Source organism: Adiantum capillus-veneris, chromosome 27 (assembly GCF_014529385.1).
Source record: "Adiantum capillus-veneris isolate H3 chromosome 27, ASM1452938v2, whole genome shotgun sequence".
NCBI lineage: Eukaryota > Viridiplantae > Streptophyta > Polypodiopsida > Polypodiales > Pteridaceae > Adiantum > Adiantum capillus-veneris.
In genome coordinates, this window is record NC_140957.1 from 104675862 (window position 1) to 104698629 (window position 22768).

Genomic DNA, 22768 nt, shown 5'->3' on the forward strand with positions numbered 1-22768 from the left:
GAAAGAAGTTCTGGAACCCTTAAGCCAAATGGAGTCTCACTATCTAAGCTCAGTCAAATTTTCTCTTGAGTAGGTCCCAATAGACATCCTACGCGTAGGATGTCTCCTACTTTGTTTTGCCTGGATTTTTGCACTGTGGATTTCCCTTGATGTGCTGAGCCCACAGCTGTTTTTACTTTTTGATTTGGACACCTATTAGCTGGTTAAAGAGTCAGAAATCTATTTCGACAGCCTGTTGCTGATCTTGATCAGTCTAACCAACTCAATTTGGACCAAAATTGACCTGGAGGCTTGCCTTAGGCTATAAAACACCTTGCTATGCTCACACTCAGTATATGGATTCAATTTCTTGCTTTAGACATCCTACGCGTAGGATGTCTTTTTCATCAGAGTGGCTTCAAATTGAAAACACGGGCTCCCCTTGAGTTGCTTATCACTTTGGTATGCTCAAAATTTGGTTTGGAGTCCAAAATCACACAGAAGACATCCTACGCGTAGGATGTCGTTTTGGCTTGTTTGACCCCCTTGATGTCAGTAACCCAGTGGTATGCTTAGATTTTGGTTTGGATTTCAAAAGTCCCCAATTTTAGCTGTTCTTGCCTTTTCCAGTCAAAAGTGCTAAAGTCTACTTTGAACCCAATTTTCTCACCCAAATGAGATGAAACCCCTTTCAGTCACTCAATATATCATGCAAGACATGCTCATGCAGCCATCTGATGGTTTTGGTCTCAAAATAATGCTTTGGCATAATTTGGGTAGGATGTCTGGCAATTTCAGTCTATCTGGCCTTATCTTGTCAAGATATGGTCAAATGTCCACTTTCCAGTTGAAAATAGGGTAAACCCCACCTTCTGAACATATTGGTCAACTCAAAATCCCAAAATTCCCACCATATTAGTCTGTAGACATCCTACGCGCAGGATGTCTCCTGGCTTGAAATTAATTTTTTTCTTGACAGAAAGGCTCCCGATGCTCTGTAGCTCTATCAGAAACACTCACAGTTACTTTTGGACTTCTCTCAGGCTTTCAAACACACTTTTGTGTCTTTTTGCGTCTTTTAGAAACTTGTGATGAATTTACCAAGCAAGTATACATGCATGAAGTGCTCTAGATCTTGAATCATGATGTCCTACTTACTCTACTCCTACTCATCATGTGAAATGGTGATAATGGTGTTTTGGTTGCTTTCTGGCCTCTCCGGACTCTCAAGCTCTCCTCTCACCGCTTCTACCACTCCAACTCCTACTCAAGAACTCGACTACTACCTAAAACTATCTTGGTCTACCTAATCTACCTAAGTCGAAGGATCTAGGCCAGACACACGCTTCCTAGACTCCCTCTAAGACCTAGAGAGTCCTCCACTCTCTGATCCTATCTAAATGTAAAACGAGACTCTTGGCAAGCCAAAAATCCCTATCCTCAAGAACTAGTCTCGGTCACCTACCTAAGGTTTTCGTCCCCGGTAGCGGCGCCAATGTTGGACGGATACGTCCCGACGGACGTCAGCACAACGAGAACTCACCTAACATATAATGTCGGCTAAGGACGAAGCTCAACCCGCAGGCGCATGGAAGCAAGCATAAGGTGTCAACCTACACTCGACCGACTCCTAACTAATTCCTACAGAGGTCTCTACCCATTGTCTAAGTCACAACCTTCAAGAGTGCATAAGAGAAAACTTCCAACAACGCTTTCTAGAGCCGAACACCCATCAAACAATCTCGAAACACCATTGAACGTGAAGGAGACCCTACTAATACCAATAGGTCGCTCTCCCTAAGGTCTATGAACCAAAACCCCAACCCAAAACACCCGGTGCAAAATCACGTAGGATGTCTGGCCGAAATTTGCAGGTCTTCATTTCCAAAATCTAAAGTGCCTAATGTGTAGTTCTACTCAATGTGAACGCGTGGATATGCTGCAGTGCAAAATCAGACAACGTATGCTCACCCAATCACCAGATGAAGCTCGTAGAAGGAGCTCGCAAAACCGGACCGTACATTAGGAAAATTTTGAACTCATTTTTGGGCCTTTTAAGAGTGCCACATCATCAAAGTTGTACAAAAGAAAGCAACCCGGTAGACCCCTCTAAATATTGCTTAGAACCCCATGATATGACTTATCATTGGAAAGTTCTTGAAAAATGTATTCTAAAGAGCCAAGGTCCGAAAAGTTTGGATGACTTCTATGAAAGTTCTACCATTTTTTTTCAATCAGCCAGGTTTTGTTATCGTTACGGTAATCTAAAATCACCTTTTTCTAGATCTACACGAAGGCAATGTCCGATACATGCATGCTATATATCAATAGATAGCATTTGAAGAGTAGATTCTAAATATTCAACCTCCGACAAATTTGGATCTTATTTGCAAAAAATTTACCGATCCCCACTTTTTGAAAGCTATTTTTACAAGGCCCATTTTTGAGTCCAAACTTTTTCTAATGACGTGGGCAATGTAGGTATCGGCGCGTAGCTCTCGTCGGGGGCAACACGTTGCACTTCTCCGCACTTGATTCCGACCACCTGTGCACATGTAGCGTCAAGATGAAGCTCACACTCTCTCTCGTACACAGTACGCTCACTCATAGACTTCAAAACTTGTTTTTCAAAATGACAAAAAGGTTTTTCATTAAGGTCAAAAAGTGGTATATATACCTTACAATTCTCAAACCCTAAAGTTCCAAAATCATCCAACTACTCCATCTATCTATCAAAACTCGGATACAATCTGGAAACTTCTATAAGTCCCAATATTTACAAGGTGAAAAATCAGTTTTCCTCAATAAATGAATAATTACAAAAAATGATAATCCTCCGAGTAGTTAGTCTCCGTGGGGCATGTACAACTTCTAACATTCATGCATCACAAGCATAACATAAACTTGAAGAAAGCTTTAACTATCCCAAGCCTCAATTCCAAGACCCCAAACACCTTCGAAGGTGGAGAGAGCTAGCAGGAAATGAGGGTAGGGAAGAGGAAGAAGAAACATTTCATAGGAGAAATAATTAGTTCCTCACTTATCATAACTCTTCTTGCTAGCATACATAATAGCATAGTAATGAAGAAGAAGGAGATTGCAAGATTAAGTATTGAAGCATGGATCTTGGTTGGATTTGCACTCCATAGCCAATAGTGTTGGTGTAGGCTCTCAACCTCTACTTGCTTGGAGAAGGAGAGGGAGATCTTGCACTTTTCATAGCACACAATGAGAGTGTTTGTGAGTGTGTATGGGTGAATATACCCTCTCAGCAACCCCCTAGCTTTCTTGGTCGACCCCCCCTTGTAGCTTATGCTTGAAGCTCATTGGACCCCTCCAGGCCTAGCCAATCACAAGCAGGAGGCATTACAAGCAGCAAGGGTAGCCTTGGGACAAGTGTCCCCCTTTCTCCTTTGAGAGATAGGACTTGATAAATGCAAAATCAATTAATTAAATCTCCTAAATTATCATTTGACCCCTTTGGTGGCCAACCAATAGGCTTCAGGCACACCATGAGGAGGAACTTGACAAGTGTCCCTTTTGCTTTCTTTGTACCATGCATGCCTTGTGTGAGTGTGTGGGTGTTCTCTCTCCTCCCCCCTCATGTAGGGCCCGCCCCCTCCTTGTAGGGATTGAATATTTGATGTTTTGACACCTCAAGCCCCTCGTGCATAGGCTTAATTCCCACCACAATCTTGGCCCTTAAGCACTTTAAGCTTGGGCTGGGTTCTCACCTCAAGTACAACCCTAGCATCTCAATCATGTCAAGCACCTCAAGCATCTCAATCATCAAGCACCTCAAGCATCTGAAGCACCTCAATCATCAATCACCTCAAGCACATTAGCCATCATGCATGACAAGCAGGACAAGCACCTCGAGCTGGGTCGGGTTCTCACCTCAAGCATTCCTAAGGTCAAAGGACTTTTACACACATTATTGGAGGTCTTCAATGAAGCTAACCCTAAGGTCTTATGCTCCATTGGTTAGCCTTGCTCATTGATAGACCATGTTTCATTTGGGCCCCTTTACTGTTGGCCCCGTGTTGAGATAGATCTATAAGCACATGTCTATATCTTAACCCTTGTTCCCGTTTATTCCCCCACATTAAGTGATCAATTTAATATGAGAAAATCATTTGGGTTGGTTAGATATTAGATATTATATTTTATGAAATTTTGCATGTCCCAGTGTAACAGGGGCCTAAGATTTGGAATAGCCTCTCAAAGAGAACGCCCACCCCATAATTCGACATGATCAACAAGCCTCATGAATTCTCCCCTACAACTAGTAGTAACAATATAGGTTTCCGTTGTCCTTTCCTAACGTACACCACTTATAGCCTCTAGAAAGGTGCTTATTTAGTCTTAGTGGCCAACAGAGTTTGTGCATAGATTATTTGAGGGAGGACATACCATTTTGGGGATGCATCTTGTATTTTAGGTTGGCCCCCATAGAGAGATCCCCCATAAGCCCTCCAAGTTGGACAACCCTTCCTATAGAATGGATGACCCTCTCATAATGAGCTCACACGCCATTGTATCTTTAGTAGCAATTTGGTGCACACACTGTTTGTGTGATATGGCAACAACTACATAGTTTTTGAAGAGATGATACATGCGATAAACAAGTAATAGACACTGAAAAGGAAAGTCTATAGTGTGAAGGGTGGTTAAAGGAGACTCCACTCCCTCTCAATAAGCTATCACATAAATTATACGATTGAATACCTCTAGTGTGAAACAACATATATGATTGTTGTTTTGGTTTTCAACAAGTCCCCCTCCATGTGCGCATATAGTGTAAGGTGTGAGCTTTGTACTAGAGTGAGTCAAGGAGGGAAAAGGTGGAATTGTCCCATATGTATTGGTGCAAAGTTGTAGATCTACTGAGGTGGTCCGGGGTGGGCAACAAGAAAGATGACCTCTAAAAATACCTCAAGGCTCCTGTGCTGCTCAATTGGCGCTGGGGCAACCACAAGCAAGAAAAAAAAAAAAATCCACAGCCAAACAAGTGAAGGGGCACCACCTAGTTATGGGATGCGAACTAGGACACTGGTGCAACCAAAGTTGGTCCGTGCTGGAAAGTGGTCTATGCCAAGCAAAGGTTGCAGGCAGGTGTAGTGCAGAAGGCTAGGGCAGGTACCATGGTCCTGAGCAGCCAAAGGGAAGCGGGAATGTATGCTCAAGGTAGATTTTTAGGCTAAAAAAGCACCAAATTGGCTCGATTGGGATGGCCAATGAAGGTGTACAAAATGCCAAGTTAGTGCTCTGGAATGTAGTGTTCCATGTGCTCTAGAAGATGGTCCAAACGGCTCGTCAAATGGAGCCACGAGGTGCAAGATATTGAGGTGCAAAGTTAGAAGGTTTAGCAGATCCCCGACGGGCAAGGCTGATGGGGATAGATGACCCAGATAGATGTTAGCAGATGGATGCATGGAGATCAAATTATGGGGCATGTCTGTCTTCTTGGATTGCAGATCGGAGCTCTGGTTAGCAAGTTATGGTCGATTGAAATTTTTCCAGGGGCCGGGTTTGAGCCTACTTGCCCGCATCGGAGGATGCACCGTCTGGTGCCGTGGGGAGTCAGCAAGAAGTTACGGTTTGTCGATCTAAGCCCCGAGGACCGAGCTACACCCTGGGAAAAATGAGAGCATTTGGAAATGTAGTGCATGCAGATAATTTTCTCGGTTTTTGCAGCCTCCGATGGTGAACTTACAGAAGTCAAAGGACAGTGAGGTTTGCATGGCCCCGGCCCGCCACGGTGGAGACCCGTCATAATTTGGTGGCTTGGAACTCCAACTACCTGATAAAGAATAGCAATGCTTAAAAAGGGCACCTTGAGGAGTTTTTTGAAAGGTTTTTTTGGAGCATTGGATGATATCCAAGGGGGGGCTACCTGCGGGCTACCACATGGCAAAGTGAGATCCCATAGGCGAAGGGCGAACTCGTGCATGTACTCAATATGAACTAGGCCATGTGGCCCATTTGAGGTATGAGTTGGAGAAAGGGGAGCTTGGAGCCCTTGTTGGCGATGGCGTACCCCCATGGGGCGCTGTGGCGGGTGTCACGCGGCCCTGCAGGACGCAACTGTCGACGTTTTTCGGTAATGTAGGCGGCGGCGCCCTGGCGCTGGAGGTGGAGGCGGTTACCGATTGTGCTGAAGTGGCATGGCGTTCACAAAGGGGGCCAAGTTCACACGGGTTGCAGTCCCGCCCCATCTTTTAAAAGAAGACCCCTCCCCCCCCCCCCCCCCCCCCCCTTAGCGATATCACTAATGGTAGGGTAAGGGGCGCGTCCCGCAGGGGTAAAGAGAGGGCCAGAGCAGCTGGGTCTGATGCCAAGGGGGGGGGGTCCCACGGTGGTCAAGTGGGAGGCAGTCCCGAGAGAAGGAAGAAGAGAGAACCCAAACCGCCAGGTATGTAAGGCAAAGCAAAGGGGCCATTACAAAGCCGGCCAAGCGAGGGTAGTTTGATGGGTGAGCAAAGGCAAAGGCAAGGGCAAACAGGACCAAAGGGAAGGAGGAGAGGAAAAAAAGGAAAGAGAAGAGGCAGGATTTCTGATTCGAGCTCATTTTGGCCTCTGTTTCCACTACAAGCAGGTCTTCATAGGCAATTTTGTCATTTTGTGCAGAATTTATGTCAGTGCCGTTTTCTGTATAACGAGTGTCTTACAGTCTTCTACGGTTTGTGCTATATAGCATGTGTTGTTCCCACTCCATTTCTCCTATTTTTGAGCATTTTTCACATCAGGTACAACATTTACCATGGCTGACAACAACACAGATGTCTTCAAGATGTTTGCTGCTGAGGACAGGTTGGATGGGGACAATTACCCTATGTGGGCTTATATGATGCAACACGTTCTTGTGTCAAAGGGCGTCTGGAACATTGTGTAGGGGAATTGATGTACTTCCTGGTTCTGATGATGTGGGGCGATGTTGAGGATGTTGCAGGTCTTGCTGCAAGGATTGTTGCTATTAGAGTTGTTTTGCCTACGGCAGAACAAGCTCGTTGGGATGTAAAGGATGCACAGGCTCATGCATTGATTGCGTTGTCTGTGAAGCGCACCGTTTTTCCTCACATCCGTTCATCACAATCTGCAAAACAAGCTTGGGATATTTTGGCTGGTCTTTATGCAAGTCGCAATGAGGCTAAAATTGCTTTGCTGCGTAAAGAGCTAGAGTCGAAGATTATGCATGAGGAAGATGATATGGACACTTTCCTTGCTAGTGTCAAGGATATCAATGAGCGGCTTATTTCTGTAGGTGAAGTCATTCAGACAGTTCCCTTGTGTAGACTGTTCTCGATACCTTACCAGATCCTTACCAGATTTATGCTAGTACTTGGAGACTTATGACCCAAGGAAATCTAGAAGTTGTCAAGTTTGATGCATTATGCACATTGCTGTTGTAAGAGTCACTTTCCAGAAAAAACAGGACTAGATAGCGTGCAATTGATGATAGGCTTTTATCGCTTCTCAAAGAAAGGGTGGTAACAACAATGCAGCCACTTCTTATGGTTGTGCTGCGAGTGGCAAAACTTCTGTTCCCAATGCTTCTACTAGCAGCACTTCGTCTGGAAATTCTGGTGATAAGGGCAAAAAGAAGATGCGTTGCCATTATTGTAAAGTTAACGATCACTTGATCAAGTCGTGTCCTAAGTTGAAGGCCAAAGAGGCTAAGAAGAAAGAGGGTGGTTCCACTACAAATGCAGCCATTGTTGAGTCTTCTGTGAAAGGAGACTGTGTTGCTGATGTTGATGCAGAATGGGCTTTTAACGTAGAGTGCACTTAAAATCCTGTTTTCCATGATGCATGCTTGTCAGTTGCTGTAGATTTACATGTGTGGTATTTTGACAGTGGTGCTACAAAGCACATTACCTTACATCGTGAATTGTTTACCTCTCTCGAGTCTCTCCCTCATGGGAATTCAATCACTTGTGCCAACAATGCCTCTTATCCGGTTCAAGGAGTTGGAATGATTGTGCTTACTTCTGCAAATGGCAATTCCTTCACACTTGTTGATGCACTTTATGTACCTAGGATCAAGAAAAATCTCTTGTCTGTATCCGCACTTGGTAGACTTGGACTTGTAGTCAAATTTGTGGATGACAGATGTACACTTCATGATCTCAGTTTTGGTGATGAAATTGTTGCATCTAGCCTTTTGTGCCGTGGGCTGTATAAGCTCACTTTGTATAACAAGTGTGGACAAAATTTTGCAACTGCTGTTGCAGATTCAAGGGCTATTTTAGATGCAAAACTTTGGCATGCACATTTTGGTCATCTGAATTTTGCCAGTTTGCTGCGTTTGCAGAAATCTGATATGGTTGCTTCTTTGCTGCCTCTTGAAGCTCCTGTCAAACATGTTTGTGAACGCTGTATTTTGGGTAAGATGCAACGTTCTAAGTTTCCAAAGGATGGTTCAGTTCGGGCCACATGCAGGTTGTAGCTTGTGCATAGTGATGTTTGTGGGTCCATGCAAACTCTGTCCTTGGGCAATTACCTTTACTTCATGACTTTCATTGATGATTACTCCAGGCATGCATGGGTATTTCCGCTTAAAGCGAAGTCCGAAGTTTTTATGTGCTTCAAACAATTTCTGGCTATGGCTGAAAATGTCTCGAGATGTACTATGGCCACCCTCCGTTCCGATCGAGAGGGGGAGTATATGTCTCATGAATTTAATGCATTTCTGGCTAGTCGTGGGATAAAACACCAATGTACAGTGCCTTATACACCTTAACAAAATGGTGTTGCTGAGAGGAAAAACAGGTCACTGACGGAAATGGCACGATGTATGGTCAAAAGTCAAGCTTTGCCTCATTCTTTTTGGCTTGAGGCCATCATGTGTCACACTTATGTACTTAACAGGTGTCCTATGAAAGCTTTGCAGTCTATTACTCCATATGAAGCATGGTATGATAGAAAGCCTTCCATTGAGCACATGCATGTTTTTGGCTGTTTGGCATATGCTTTGGTGCCACAAACACAGCGCAGAAAATTGGATGATAAGGCTGTCAAATGTATTTTTGTTGGTTATAGTGCTGAAATCAAAGGTTACACGTTATATATTCCGCAAACAAAGTGTATTCTGGTTTCACGGGATGTAGTGTTTGTGGAAGATTTTGTTCAGCCCTTGTTGTCATGTACAAGAGACAATAATGTAAGCTCACAGCACATTTATGACACTTTGTTGCCTCTTTTCAATGGTGGAAATACAAATGTAAGTTCCAATGAGGCAAATGTACAGCCTCTGGGGGTTTTTGAAAATGTTATAGATCAGCCTATTACTAATGCAGATGTACATGATGTACTTGATGAGGAAAGGGATGGAAATGAGCAAACTAGAGGCATGCCAAAATGGCTGGTGCACACTTTCCATGACAGTAAATTGGATGCACCTTTGTCTAGTCGTACTCGTTCAGGCTCTCGCCATGCATCTTATATATCAAATTGTTATGATTTGGCTGTGCCTAGCTTACATGATGTTGAGGAGCCTTTGTCTTTTGATGAAGCACAAAATTCAAAAAATTGGAAGGCTGCCATGCAATCAGAATATGATGCACTTATAGAAAATGACACATGGACTTTATGTGATTTGCCTCCTGAGAAAAAGGCCATTGGTACGAAGTGGGTTTACAAGTTGAAATGCAAGCAGTATGGTGAGATCGATCGCCATAAGGCTCGACTTGTTGCGAAGGGTTATGCACAACAAAAAGGCATAGATTATGAAGAGACTTTTGCTCCCACTTGTCGTATGACTATTGTGTGTTTTCTATGTGCATTGGCAGCTCATTTTGGTTGGGATGTACATTAATCAGAAATTGTTACTGCTTTCTTGAATGGTGATATATTTGAAGAAGTTTATGTAACGCAGCCTCGTGGTTTTGTCATAAAAGGAGAAGAGGACAAGGTGTGAAGATGTAAGAAGGCTTTGTATGGGTTGAAGCAATCTCCTCGTGCTTGGTATGAGAAAGCTGACACTCATTTGGTGAAACGAGGCTTTCGTAACAGTCCAACAGAAAGCACATTGTATGTAAAGCGTGAGGATGATGTACTTCTCATTGTGGTTCTTTATGTTGATGATTTGCTGATGACTGGACCAAATGAGAGACATATTGCTGAATTTAAGGCTGATTTGAATGCTACTTTCAAGATGAAAGATTTGGGGTTGTTGCATCATTACTTGGGTATACAGTTTAAGCAGTGTGATGGTGGTATTGCCCTGTGTCAGAAAAGTTACATAGAGACATTGCTATGTAAGTTTGGACTTGAGGATTGCAAACCTATTGCCACTCCCATGGAAACATGTTTGAAGTTGAGTCTACATGATGCTGGCAATCCTGCTGATGTCACTCTTTACCAAACTGTTGTTGGTTGCCTCATTTATGTATGCAACATGAGGCCAAATATTTAGTTTGCAGTCTCACAGGTTAGTAGATTTATGCATAGCCCAGGGTCTGATCATTGGCAGGATATCAAGAGGATTTTCTGCTACCTTAGTGGCACTTTACATCTTGGCTTGTTTTATCCCAAGGGGGGATCATTGTCGCTAGACTTACATGCTTTTTCGGACTCAGATTGGGCTGGTTGTTTTGACACGCGAGTGTCCACAAGCGGTTTTTATTTCATGCTTGGCAGTTCATGCATATCATGGTTGAGCAAGAAGCAACCTATTTTGGCCACTTCGAGTTGTGAGGTTGAGTACAGGGAAGTCTTCACAGCTACGGTTGAGTGTGTATGGCTAAGATGCCTTATGGCTGATTTGGGTGTTGGAAAAGACACTGCCAACACTATCTACACTGATAGTTGGAGCGCATTGGCAGTTGCGAGGAACCTAGTTTTTCATGCTCGCACAAAGCACATTGAGGTGCATTACCACTATGTCAGGGAGAGGCTCTCATTAGAAGAGATTAGCTTGGATTATGTGCCAACACAGGACAACCTTGCAGATATTTTCACAAAGGGATTGTCTCATGAGAAGCGTGAAGCTTTCTGTAAAGCTTTGGGCTTACTCCCCTTTATGGACTCATCATGTCGTCAGGGCATGGCACTTCCCTTTAGTCATGTGCCAGCTCTCGTTCACCGCATCACTCCAGGGGGGATTTGTTACCATATACATGTGGTAGTGATGTGTGTGAACACACTAGGACCGCCGGGGCATTTTTTCCCTCTTTAGAAGGTTTTTTCCCCCAAGCATTGTATATACGTCCATCACTCTAGGGCTATCTATCTTTCCATTACACACACACACTCTCTATTGTGTGCCTTGAGCTTCCTTCGTCTTCTCCAAGCTGTGTGTGTTTCTCTGCAACCCTAATTCCAATAGTGTCAAGGGGCAATAGCGACATCGCGAATGCCCCCCCCAAGTGAAAGGGAGAGAAATTGAGCAGATGAAGCAAGGTGGCTACCCCTTTCAAAAGATGCCAAAATTGAGATGCCACATGGTCAAATGTAAGGGCAGTTTCCAAAATTGAAGACCCCCCTATAAAAGTCAAATTTTAATCAAATTAGGGGTTTTTTCTTGGGTTTTTTGTGCCGTTTGAAGCCTTCAAAGTGGAACTCTCTAACATAGGAGTGTGCCTGTCAAAGCCCTTTGTATTTTTCTCTTGAAAATGGCCATGGTGATGGCGTTGATAGCCTGTGTACATGCTTTGTGAAGTGCAATCGTGCCACTCTTGTCCGCTTTGTTGTTGTTTCCCCTTCCCCCCTTCTCTTTGTCGTGTTTTCATGTTTCCCTTCGGTGCCGGCTGTGTGGATGTGTGTGCCCCCCCGGACCGATGGTGTTTTGTGTGAGAGAGTGAGATTGAGTGGCTGTGAGCGTGTGCAAGGGTGGAGACAGATCGTGGCAGCGAGTGTGTGTTGTGTGGTGGATTTGTGGAGTGTGTGAGCTATAAGAATTGAGCAGGCGGTGGTCTGCTAGTGAGAAGTTTTTTTTTGAAGGTGTTTTCTGAGAGGATAGGGGTGTTGTGGATACCCTGAGCTATAGAGAGTCCCTTGTGTTTGTGCCACGCGTGTTCCCCCATTCCCCCTCTCTAACGCAAGAGAGATTTTGTCATAACCAAAAGAGGTGCAAACAAAACACATATAAACAATCTCACACGAAGACACACACCAAATGGTGCAAGATAGTGTCGAAGAAAAGGGAAGAAAGAGAGAGAGCAATGGAGTTTGTGCAAATAACTGATTGACAACTTGCAAGGTAAGGATGTATACTATGACACTATCATAGAGCTTGCATAAACTAAACCAACAATTAGTGAATGGTAAACATTGCTAGCACACACACACTCTCTTAGGGTTTGGGAAACCTCTCACGACAAAACCCTCTTATAGTGAACAAGAAACTTGGCAATGAAAACACACTAACCACTTTATCAAACAAGCTCAATGACAAAACCTAAAAGTTACGAGTCACCTTGCTTTCAACCACATAGCACAAGTGAAAGGACGACGATTCTAGAACCAAGACATGCCTTTTGAAGCACCAAAAGCTCAATTTTTGATAATGGAAGAGCATGTACAATAGAGGTTTGAGATAGGGCACTCACACTCTCTCACTTTGCAATCTGTACCATCAAAGCTTCTCTCACACAAAGTGTGAAGCTCACAAAGTGGTTGCTACACCTAAGTCTCTCCTCATGTATAGAGTATTGGGGTGCTTGTGAGATGTTGGAGATAATTTAAAAGAAGGAAAGAGGCCTATTTATAGGTTGGAGACCCCTCATTAAGGTTATCGATAACTTTATTTACACGCTAATCAAATCAAGATTATGATTTCTTTTGAATATCAAAACATTGCGGGCCTTCTTTGTCTGTTTGAGTCATGGATGTGGGCTCAAGAGAGTGCATTCTTGATAGTAGATAAAATGAAACTAAACGGTTTTAGGGAAGAGAGAGAGAGTTTTATTATATGTACGTGTCTTGAGGGAAGGTTCTTTTTATAGTTGGGTTAATGGGTGTTTGTGTTAGTAGGTTAGTAGTTAGTGTTAGCAAACACTAGAAAAAGTTAGTAATATATTTACAATGGGTAAAATGACTTGAAGGATGAGAAAAGGGGGGTAAATGAGATGGGTATACCCTTGAGATGGTGAATCCTTGAGGAATCTTGGACTCACCCGTGCGTAGATTGTCGAAAGTGAACATCGTTCTTCTTTTTCTTCTTTTCACGTCGTCGCCATAGTTGAATCACCACAAAGAGAACGGGGTTTTTTTAATGAAAAACCCCCATTTTGGAGAGATTAAGTATGGTTGGGTTGCTGAATTTTTATGCATTCTTGAAAGGGTAGAATAAAAATGTACTATGGGAGTAATATAGAGAGATATGGAGATGGTGGATGTAAGTAGAGCTTCGAAAGAGAGCTATAGGTGTGAGAGGGGAGGCTAATGGTGAAGAGGGTGAGAGAAAACCATGGAAGTTGTAGGTTTGAGTGAAGAATAGGGAGAAATGAGTGTGTGTGTGTGTATGTGTGGACGTAGGAAAGGAGGTGAGAGAAGACTATGGGTTACTTGTAAGAAAAGTGGGCAGACTGGGTTCCACAAAAAAACTCCTATCTCACCGGTGGTAGCTTCAAAAATAATAATTTTTTTTGAGATAATTATGCAGATTTTGGTCCATATTTTTTCTTTTAGTCTCCGCTTCAAATTCAAGGTGGAGATAGATATAAAAAATCCCACCAAAATGACTACTTTTCTTCACAAAAAAAGTCTTCAGTGACTCCCCTTTTATTGAATGTGCATAAAGCTCCAAAGGTGAGCCCCTCCTTGCATGAGAGCATGACCTAATAGATTTCTAGAGGTTTGAAAACATGCATGGTTGTGGATTATGCACAAATACAATATATGGATATGATGAAAAAAAAACAGATTAGTATATAAACAATTCATGAAATCTAGAATAGTGTTAGTTGTATATAAAAAAATAAATATATGAAAATATAGGAAATTAAATGAGGAGGGTCCTCGTTTGTTTTTTAATGATGTATATTTATTTACAAGACGTAAGGAAAAATACTTGTAAAAAATAGGAATTTAGTAAAAGGCCATGACTAATGGTGAAAGGTATTTTTTGAGGTTTTTCCTTGGAGTGGATTCACACCAAAAATAAGAGAAGCTTGCATGAAAATATTTCTATATGGAATACAGAGTATACAAAATGGTAAGAAACATTGTGATAATGGTGAGTCAATGTACATAGCATACATATGCAAATAACGCACATCTATGTAGAAATATTTAAATAAATACCAAAATAGTTATGACAATTCCTTATATTTAGGCCCTATATACAATGGAATATTTATACACAAATGGTCCATGATATATTTTATTTTTTTTATTTTAAAAATTTGTTCTTGCTCAACTAGCCCAATGACTACCTAGCTGAGGGTTTTAAGGAGATATGGGAAAAGTCCCCTAACGCACACATGCCTATGTAAAGTGAAAGTGTGATGATAGCCACATTGTTTGAGGGATTTTGGTAGGGTGAGGTAGCTCACTATGGCAATTTTGATTAGCCAAAAAACGGCTATCATAAGCCCTCCCCCAGGATGATGGTACATTCATGTACCGTCAGAATGCATATTTTCCAATGAGAGTGGTCTCGTGTTTTGTGCCTCAAACAAATCTTCACTTTGTAGCTCTTCTTCACCTTGTCTGACACAAATCAAACTACAAGACTTACATAATGATATATCTTTGTGGTGATGCTCTTGCAAATCCTTTGGTAGAGTGCGACTCGAGTAGGGCTTTAGTCGGTACACATTCACCTTCTTAGCATGCTCCTTGTTACCTTAATCTATGAGCAGATAGTAATTTGAATTAAATGATTTTTTTACCACATTCGGACCTTGCCATCTGGTATTAAGTTTGGCATAAAAGCTATTGTCAAGTGAATTGTCATACCTTAACACCAACCCACCTTCCTTGATCCCCTTGTCCTTGACCTTCTTATTAAGCTTCTTCTTTGCTTGCATAGCCTTCCTCTTGTAGCACGTCTAAGATGCTTCTCTTTTCCACTCAAGCTCAGCCAAGGTAAGAAGTTGATCCATATGTGCTTCTTGATTATCTTGTGCCCCTTTGCCATGTGACCATAAACCAAGTGAAATGGTGTGAACTTTGTGGCCTCCCTGTATGTGGTTCGATATGCCCACAAGGCACCATACAAGAAGTCATCCCACAAATTTTTCTTATTTTGCATCATCTTTCTAATGATGATTACAATGACACCATTAACCTTCTTCACCAAACCATTTGACTGTGGGTAGTAGGGGTGCTATGATGATGGACAATGTGAAGCTCTTCACAAACTTCCGTGAGTAAACCCTTCATGAATTTTGGACTATTATAAGAAATAATTTCCAAAGGTGTGTCAAATCTACAACAAACATTATTGTGGACAAACCTGCGCACTATTTTTCCATTTACCCTTTCCACACTTTGAGCCTCTACCCACCTAGTCATGTATTCTACAACCACTAGAATGTAGAGTTTACCATTTTTTGTTCTAGGCAAGAGGACCCATAGCATCAATGCCCCACTTTTCAAAGGGTTTATTTTCAAGCACTATTTTCCTTGGACCATAGACCAACCTTCTATTTCCATTTACCTCACAATTGTGATAGCTTTTACACCAATGCTGGACATCTACATGCAGGCTTGGCCAAACATACCCTGCAACCAAAATCTTCTTCACGGTTAACTCTTAGGCAAAATGACCACCACATGCCTCTTCATGCAAACCTTTTAGAATGGCTGGAATTTCTTCAATAGTTGGTACTCTTTTGCACACTTGATCCTGCCCTCTTTGATAGAGGGAGCCTTCTAGGAATAGATAAGAGCTTGCCTTCTTCATGAGTCTCCTCTTCTGAGTTTTTGTGAAGTCTTGGGGAAACTCGCCCTCCAAAATGTAGCCATATTTGGAGCCAATGACTAAAATCCATGGTATCTTGATTGCTTTACATCTCTTGCCACCATGATGACGTGCACTTCTTTCTCAACACATGTAATTTCTTGTTGTGCAAGTAAATCGGCACCTTCATTTTGTTTCCTAGGAATATGATATAGTTGCACTTCTTCAAATAGATTAACCAACCTATGAATGGCATGAGATTTTGTCCTTAGGCTTTCATTCTTGCATGCCCAAATGCCTGAAATCTGCTTCACAATGAGAAGTGCATCCCCTTTTACCATGGGATGTTGTATACCTTGGCTAATGCACATTTTCAAACCATGAATTAGTATGTCGTACTCTGCTTCATTGTCGCTACTTGAACCTCGTAGATTGACCTTATCTTTCATGACCACCTCTCCACTTGGGTTGAGCAACACTAGCCCTCCCCCTCCTTTTCTTGTGGCTCGTCGAAAATCTCCATCAAAGAACAAGGTAAAAGCATTAGGAATACTTTTTGGTGGTGGCAATGGTAGGGTCTTTATTCTTCAGGAACCTTAATCTCCTTCTCATGTACCCTATAAATGAGAATCTCTACCAATTGTGCATGCACACTATCTTCTACCTTGAAAGAATATTGAAACTCTTTGAATATTGTATTCCACTTTGAGATCCTAGTACTAAGGTTCATTTGAGATGACCTCAAGGAAACAACTTTTCTGCTGTGAGAATAACAAAAGGTTTTGGTAGTAGGTAGGATCTAAATTTTCTCACTGCAAACATTAGAGAAAGAATCATGAGTTTTGCTTCTCTGTAGCGTCTCTCCAAAGCATTCATGACCCTACTAGCAAAGTAGATGGGTCGCATCCTGGTACTGTGGGGAAGCAAAACAACCCCAATTGTTTCTTTTCCAACACTAGAGCTAACAAAGAATGTGTACTCCCAACAAGGAGGCATGAGTGTTGGTAGCTCTGACAGAATGACTTTAATGTTACAAAAGCACTCTTCTAGCTCATCAGACCATGCAAATTCTACTTTCTGTGTCTTTTGCAAAGGGTGAAGTAGTTCTGAGGCTAAGTGAATGAAGCATGACATATAATTCACCTTTTGAATGGATGAAATGACCTCCTTAAGACTCTTGGGTGATGTTAACTCAATAAGAAAACCAATGACTCAAATCGCGAAAGGGATCAAAGAGCTTGAAATGCCTCAGCTAAACACTCGGCCAATGTCAGTAAACAAGGTAGGCAAGTAGTATGAGGGAGAAGATGGGAACACCACTCATCCTGTGGAATTCCAAGGTGGAAAAACCATGGCAATCCTTGATAGTGGAGCTAGTGTTGCCATTGCAACGAAAGAGATCTTAAAAAAAAAAGGAAAAAACAGCAGTGAGGGCTACCTGGATGTAACTTGAGCTTGCAGACGGACACACGGAAGTGCCCATAAGACTGCTAGAGAAAGTAGTTGCTACTTATTGTGGAATTGAATATGAGCAAACCTTTGCTATTGTTAATTTTGACAAGAAGAACAACTATGATATCATTCTAGGAATACCATTCATGCGACAATTGAAAATGTTCGAGGACTGGGGTTATGACCATATCTACCTGAGACAGATGGAAACCACGATGAGAATAAATATTAAGCACCATAGTTACAAGGATTGAGAAGAACTCCAGTAGAAGAGTTTGATTCCACTACTGTAGCATGATCAGAACTTCTAGTATGGTTGGGTAAGCCTAAAGAGTTGTGGATGTGTGGAGCTTTGCAATGTGGAAGTTTAAAGCGAGAGAAGTGTATTTTAGAAAGTGAAATTGAAGATAAGTATTATATCTCAAAACCCTTTCCTGAAGAAGCTTTAGAGACACTTGAATGGGAGAACATCTTGGCTACTCTGGATGTGTGCGCTATTCAAGACGGTCCAACAACAAAGTTTTGTGATGAAGATTTCTATGATATTGTTCCTTACTTTGTAGTGAGTGTGATCCAAGAAAATAAAGACGAAGAAGAAGATGAATTCTACAACTTTGTAGAACACTTGGATCTTCAAGAAGATGCCAACAATGAGAATCCAAACAACCCAGCAGGTGACATGAATGGAGTGTCACCGTTCTCCAAGCGAGACCTTTCGAGCGAATGTGGATTCCGAGTGAACCATGACAAAACGTTTTTCTCTAAGCACTATTTTTGGTCTAGCCACTTTTGCATTTTTTCAAAACAAGATGAAAGTTGAATATCTCATATAAACTAAAGAGTTTTACAATTTTCTCTATTTAAAATATATTAAGTGGAGTCACACTCATCATCTACAAACAAGAGACGATAACTCCGACATCCTTGTAACCTCACATCATATTGCGTATAGCTCTCCATGCTTCTAGCCATCGCCTATGCATAGTCTAGCAACACATATAAAAAAAAAAACATAACAAAGTAACCATGAGAAAATGTTATTCTCTAAGCACTTCTACCTCTTTCATAGACATTTTTTCAAAACAAGATAAAAGTTGAATGCCTCACATAAAGTATAAGACATGTATTCATTGTAGCAAAAGAGAAAAAGTGAAACATATGAACATAATAATATGATGGCAAACACATTCTGCTAAAAAGAAATCAACACTTTGTCCACCCATTTAAACAATCAAAAGTAACTTGTGATGTTTGCATAGTCTACAAAGTGACATGATAATCTAGTCAATTACATCTCAAGAATTTGAAAGCTACATGAACAAGCACTTTTAGATGGAGGACTTGTCACTTCACAACCTTCTTTTTTGATAAAACAAATTAACCCTAATTTGTAATCATAGAAATCATGAACATCTAGTGTTTATCACTATACAAAGACATGCATTTATATATGAAAAGCATATTGAGTATAGCATGTAAAGTAAACAATTTGAAAGATACACACACTAAGAAGTTTTAGACACAGTTTAACTTCAAAAATGCACATCTGAAAGAGTGTTACAGTTTGCTCTATTTAAAATATATCAAGTGGAGTCGCACTCATCATCTACAAACAAAAGACTATAACTTCGACATTCTTGTAATATCACATCATATCGCGGATCTCTCTCCATGCTTCTAGCCATCGCCTCTGCATAGTCTGGCAACACACTTAAAAAAAAAAAGCATAACAAAGTAACCACAAGGCCACTACCAATATCGAAAACTCCAAAAGAGATAAATATCGATACAAACATGCAAATGTATGAAATAGTCAATGCCCTACGATGACCATAAAGTAGAAGACTCTCACTATTCGTATGGTGTGACCCCTCCAAGAGGATCAATCTCATCATCGTCGTCCCTCCCTGTATATGTAGTGGTGGATGATCGAGCTGTGTGGCTACTCAATAGCGGTAACACAAAAGATGAGATGATGCCATCGTCCCGATCTAAGGACACACAAAGACGTGTAGATCCAAGGCATGCCTGCAACAATGGAGCTGTTCCACAACCAAGCTCCAAACATATCGCATCTGGTGTAGATAGGATATCCAAGAAACATGCAACAAAAGAAACACTCCTCTGCATCAGACCTCGCCACTCCATGCCCGTATCTGTACGTGCCATAGCCTCTGTGGGTAGGTAGTGATACATGACTGAGTCCTAAGGATTCATCCCTAGAGCCTCAAAACGTGAATTAGACTCCCGAAGGAACACAGGAGGAACCGGCCCATGTCTATGAGCTAACCAAATCATGGAGGTCATGTACTGCGCATAAGATAGTCAATAAGTAAAACACATAACAAAAGCACTAGAGAACACAAAAAATAATTTTGCCAACCTCTGTGGTAGAAGAAGAATGAGTCATACTACCATATGGAGTATGATGCACCACAATAATGCGTCTGAAGATGTCTAATCCTGACACTCGGCAATACCGCTCCACCAATCCCATAATCTCACCTTCAATACGATGGCTACAAAATTACATTTAAAAAAATAAATCAATTTGAGATTTCTACCAAGAAAATTACCTCCAGTAGATCCCATTATCAACATCCATCCGAAATCAGAGAGTGTGGCGGCAGATAGAGATATCCCATATCGCACATGATCATCACTAAGCTCGTCCCAAGCAGGATGTATGGATGACCCATGCAAATCGTGACCATAAGGAAAATCAAGAAAAACAAAATCTGCAACCCACTTCACTTGTCTACCTTTCTTTGTGTACTTAGTGCATCCAACTCTATGTTTTAAAACGTGTTCATGAATCTGCGAGTAAACTTTATTCTTCTTTCCCTCAGCAAAATCTTTACCAATGAGCACATAGTCTCCCACAACAGACAAAGAGTCCGAACATCTCAATCCATTCTCTGCAACCCAAGTCTTGTGTACAAATAACATTGACTTCCGTGCGTTCAAAGAGAGTGAACTACCTAAAAATAGACAACCAAACTTCAAAATGGAGTGACTACATAATCTGCTAACATATGCATGGCCATAGACACATAAGATTAAATCCTTCTTACCAACAACATCCACGCCTTCCTCATGCTCATATCCCAAGCCACCATCCAGGCTCTCAGAGACGCTTATGTGATTTTTCTTGAGAGTGTCGCTTTCATCTATGTAAACCAAAAAGAAACCATAAAAAGAAGCATACATAGAAGAACAAAGAGAGGATTAAGAAAAAAAAAAATTCTTTCACATACCAAACGCTCAAAAGCAAACATACACATAAGAAGATTTGGCTTTACCTTGGATTTTTGCTTTTCCCTTCTCTCTAACATCAACACTTTCTTTCTCTACCCTTGCCTTTTCTGCTCCCTTTTCCTTGTCTCCTCCATGCTTGATCCAAGGCTCCTTCTCATTTGCTAGAATATGACCTTTTTCAAGGTCGATCCACCATGGACAGTTCTCTACTTCCCAAGAAGTTAATCCTTGCATTTCCACAGGATACATACATGTTGTTTCATCATTCAAATCCACCCACTTACGAGAAAATATGGGAATGGAATTAATGTGCTCTTTACTCTTTAATGCAATGAAATACCTATATAGCCAAAGGAAAACAAATACATTATGCGATGAATACTTTCTCAAAATAATGTTCGTAAAATATTCACAATTATTCAAATAAGATATAAATTACAAGGTGTAGAGAGGAGAAAGTTAGACCTGTAAACCAAGCGTTACCCCACTTTTTGCAACAATTCTGGGATTCTTTGTGCCTTGTTGAGAACACCTTTCTCTCTAATCTCTCCACGAGACTCTAGAGGAAACAAAGGTTTCCTTTTCTCCATTTTCACCTCCATGTAGTAGTTAGCAAGAGTAAAATCTTAAGGAAGTAGCAACCCTCCAGGAATGTCAATGAAGTCTTTGAGAATGGTATCTGCAGTTCTACCCACCTTTTCTAGCAAAAGCTCCCTTCGAATCCAACTGAAACAATCAAAAGGGTTGGCCGTCCAAACCATGAAAAACAAACAAAATAGAAAAAGATAAAATTGTTCACATACTATCTGTACAAGTGGTCTCCTCTTTGCAAGTGAAACAAAGTTTTTGTTGCCTTGTTTGCTTCCAAGAGAGAAAGCCAAAGTATCTTTGAATCAATAGCGACATCAGACAAAGCAATAAGATTCAACTTTTCTAGTGTCGCAAAACTCTCACTATCCCAACGAAGTGCTAGAACTTTTTCTTTCCAAACGTCTCCATGGCGAGGATCAATTATATTCAGAATCTACATACACAAAAGAGTTGATACATATAAAATTAAGAATGAAGAGTCCTATTTGAGGCAAAAAATTATCTTTCTTAACAACCGCTAGCTCACCTTTCCAATCCTATCTCCAAATCGATGAGCAAGCTCCTCACTCTCTTTCTTCTCAATTTTGCCAAGCTCTTCTTCAGACACTGTCAATCTTAGTTGGTCCAACTTCTTGCTTAGAGCCATTGTCATTTGAACCTATTAAAAATAAATTATAATCTCACACAAAATATATAGTGTCCTTCAAAGTTATACTCAAAGAAGAAAAATAAATACTCACATTGTATACTAACTTTCCCAAGTATCTTCGAGTCAGTGGAAACCAAGGCTCAGACCCCTTTGACATCTTTTTCCTAATGTGTGCAATGACCTTTTGATATTTATCAAGAAGATCACTCAAATATGATTCATGGTCTGCCTCACATATACTCATGTAGTTTACAATCTCATCCCTTAATGACGTAGGGACAAGAGCATGAATATTCAAGCTACACAAAGCCAAAACAAATAAATCATGATAAGAACAACAAAAGATATATCGTATTGTAGAAGAGTTTCGATACTCACTAGTTCATCCGTTGGAGTGTTGAAAGCAGTGCAATCTCTGGAACTTTGCAAGGATCAATGATCGTACATAAGACTCTTTGATGCTTTTCTTTAGTGCGAGAAAAGAGCTCTTTTATGGCACTAGTCCATGCCATAAGCCTGTGATTTCCATCCCAAACCAGAAACATTTTGTTGGAAAGAAATGCAAGGTATGGAGACCTAACGATCTCCTGCTCAAACTCCTTATTAACAACTTTCCAAATGGGGTCCCATTCTTCCATGATCTCTTTGGTCACCAAGTACTCTTCACGTGAACATGACAATATGGAAACAATAAAAGCCCCTTTCTCTGCAACATAGCCCTCCTTGCCAAATGCTGTTTTCAAACTACTAACCTCATTTCTTAGACCTCTTACTTTAGCATGAGTCACCATTCTACAAAGAGGAATCGGAGGACACTCATGACAAGTAAACATCCTAGTTCTATTTAGAATGTCCTCTCCTTTGTTCAAGTAGAGTTCAGCCTCTTTGTTTTCATTAGTCCCCACCTCCGGTATCACCACAAATGGAACTATTGCAAGTTCTTGTTCTTGAGGCACTAGCTCTGCAGGAATGCTATCCTCACACTGTGT

General features: G+C 41.3%; 1 pseudogene; it reads right to left on the reverse strand.

The window, feature by feature from the left end:
• Window positions 1-19132: 19132 nt before the first annotated feature.
• Window positions 19133-22165, reverse strand: LOC147422490 (uncharacterized; annotated as a pseudogene).
• Between the last annotated feature and the right edge of the window lie 603 nt (window positions 22166-22768).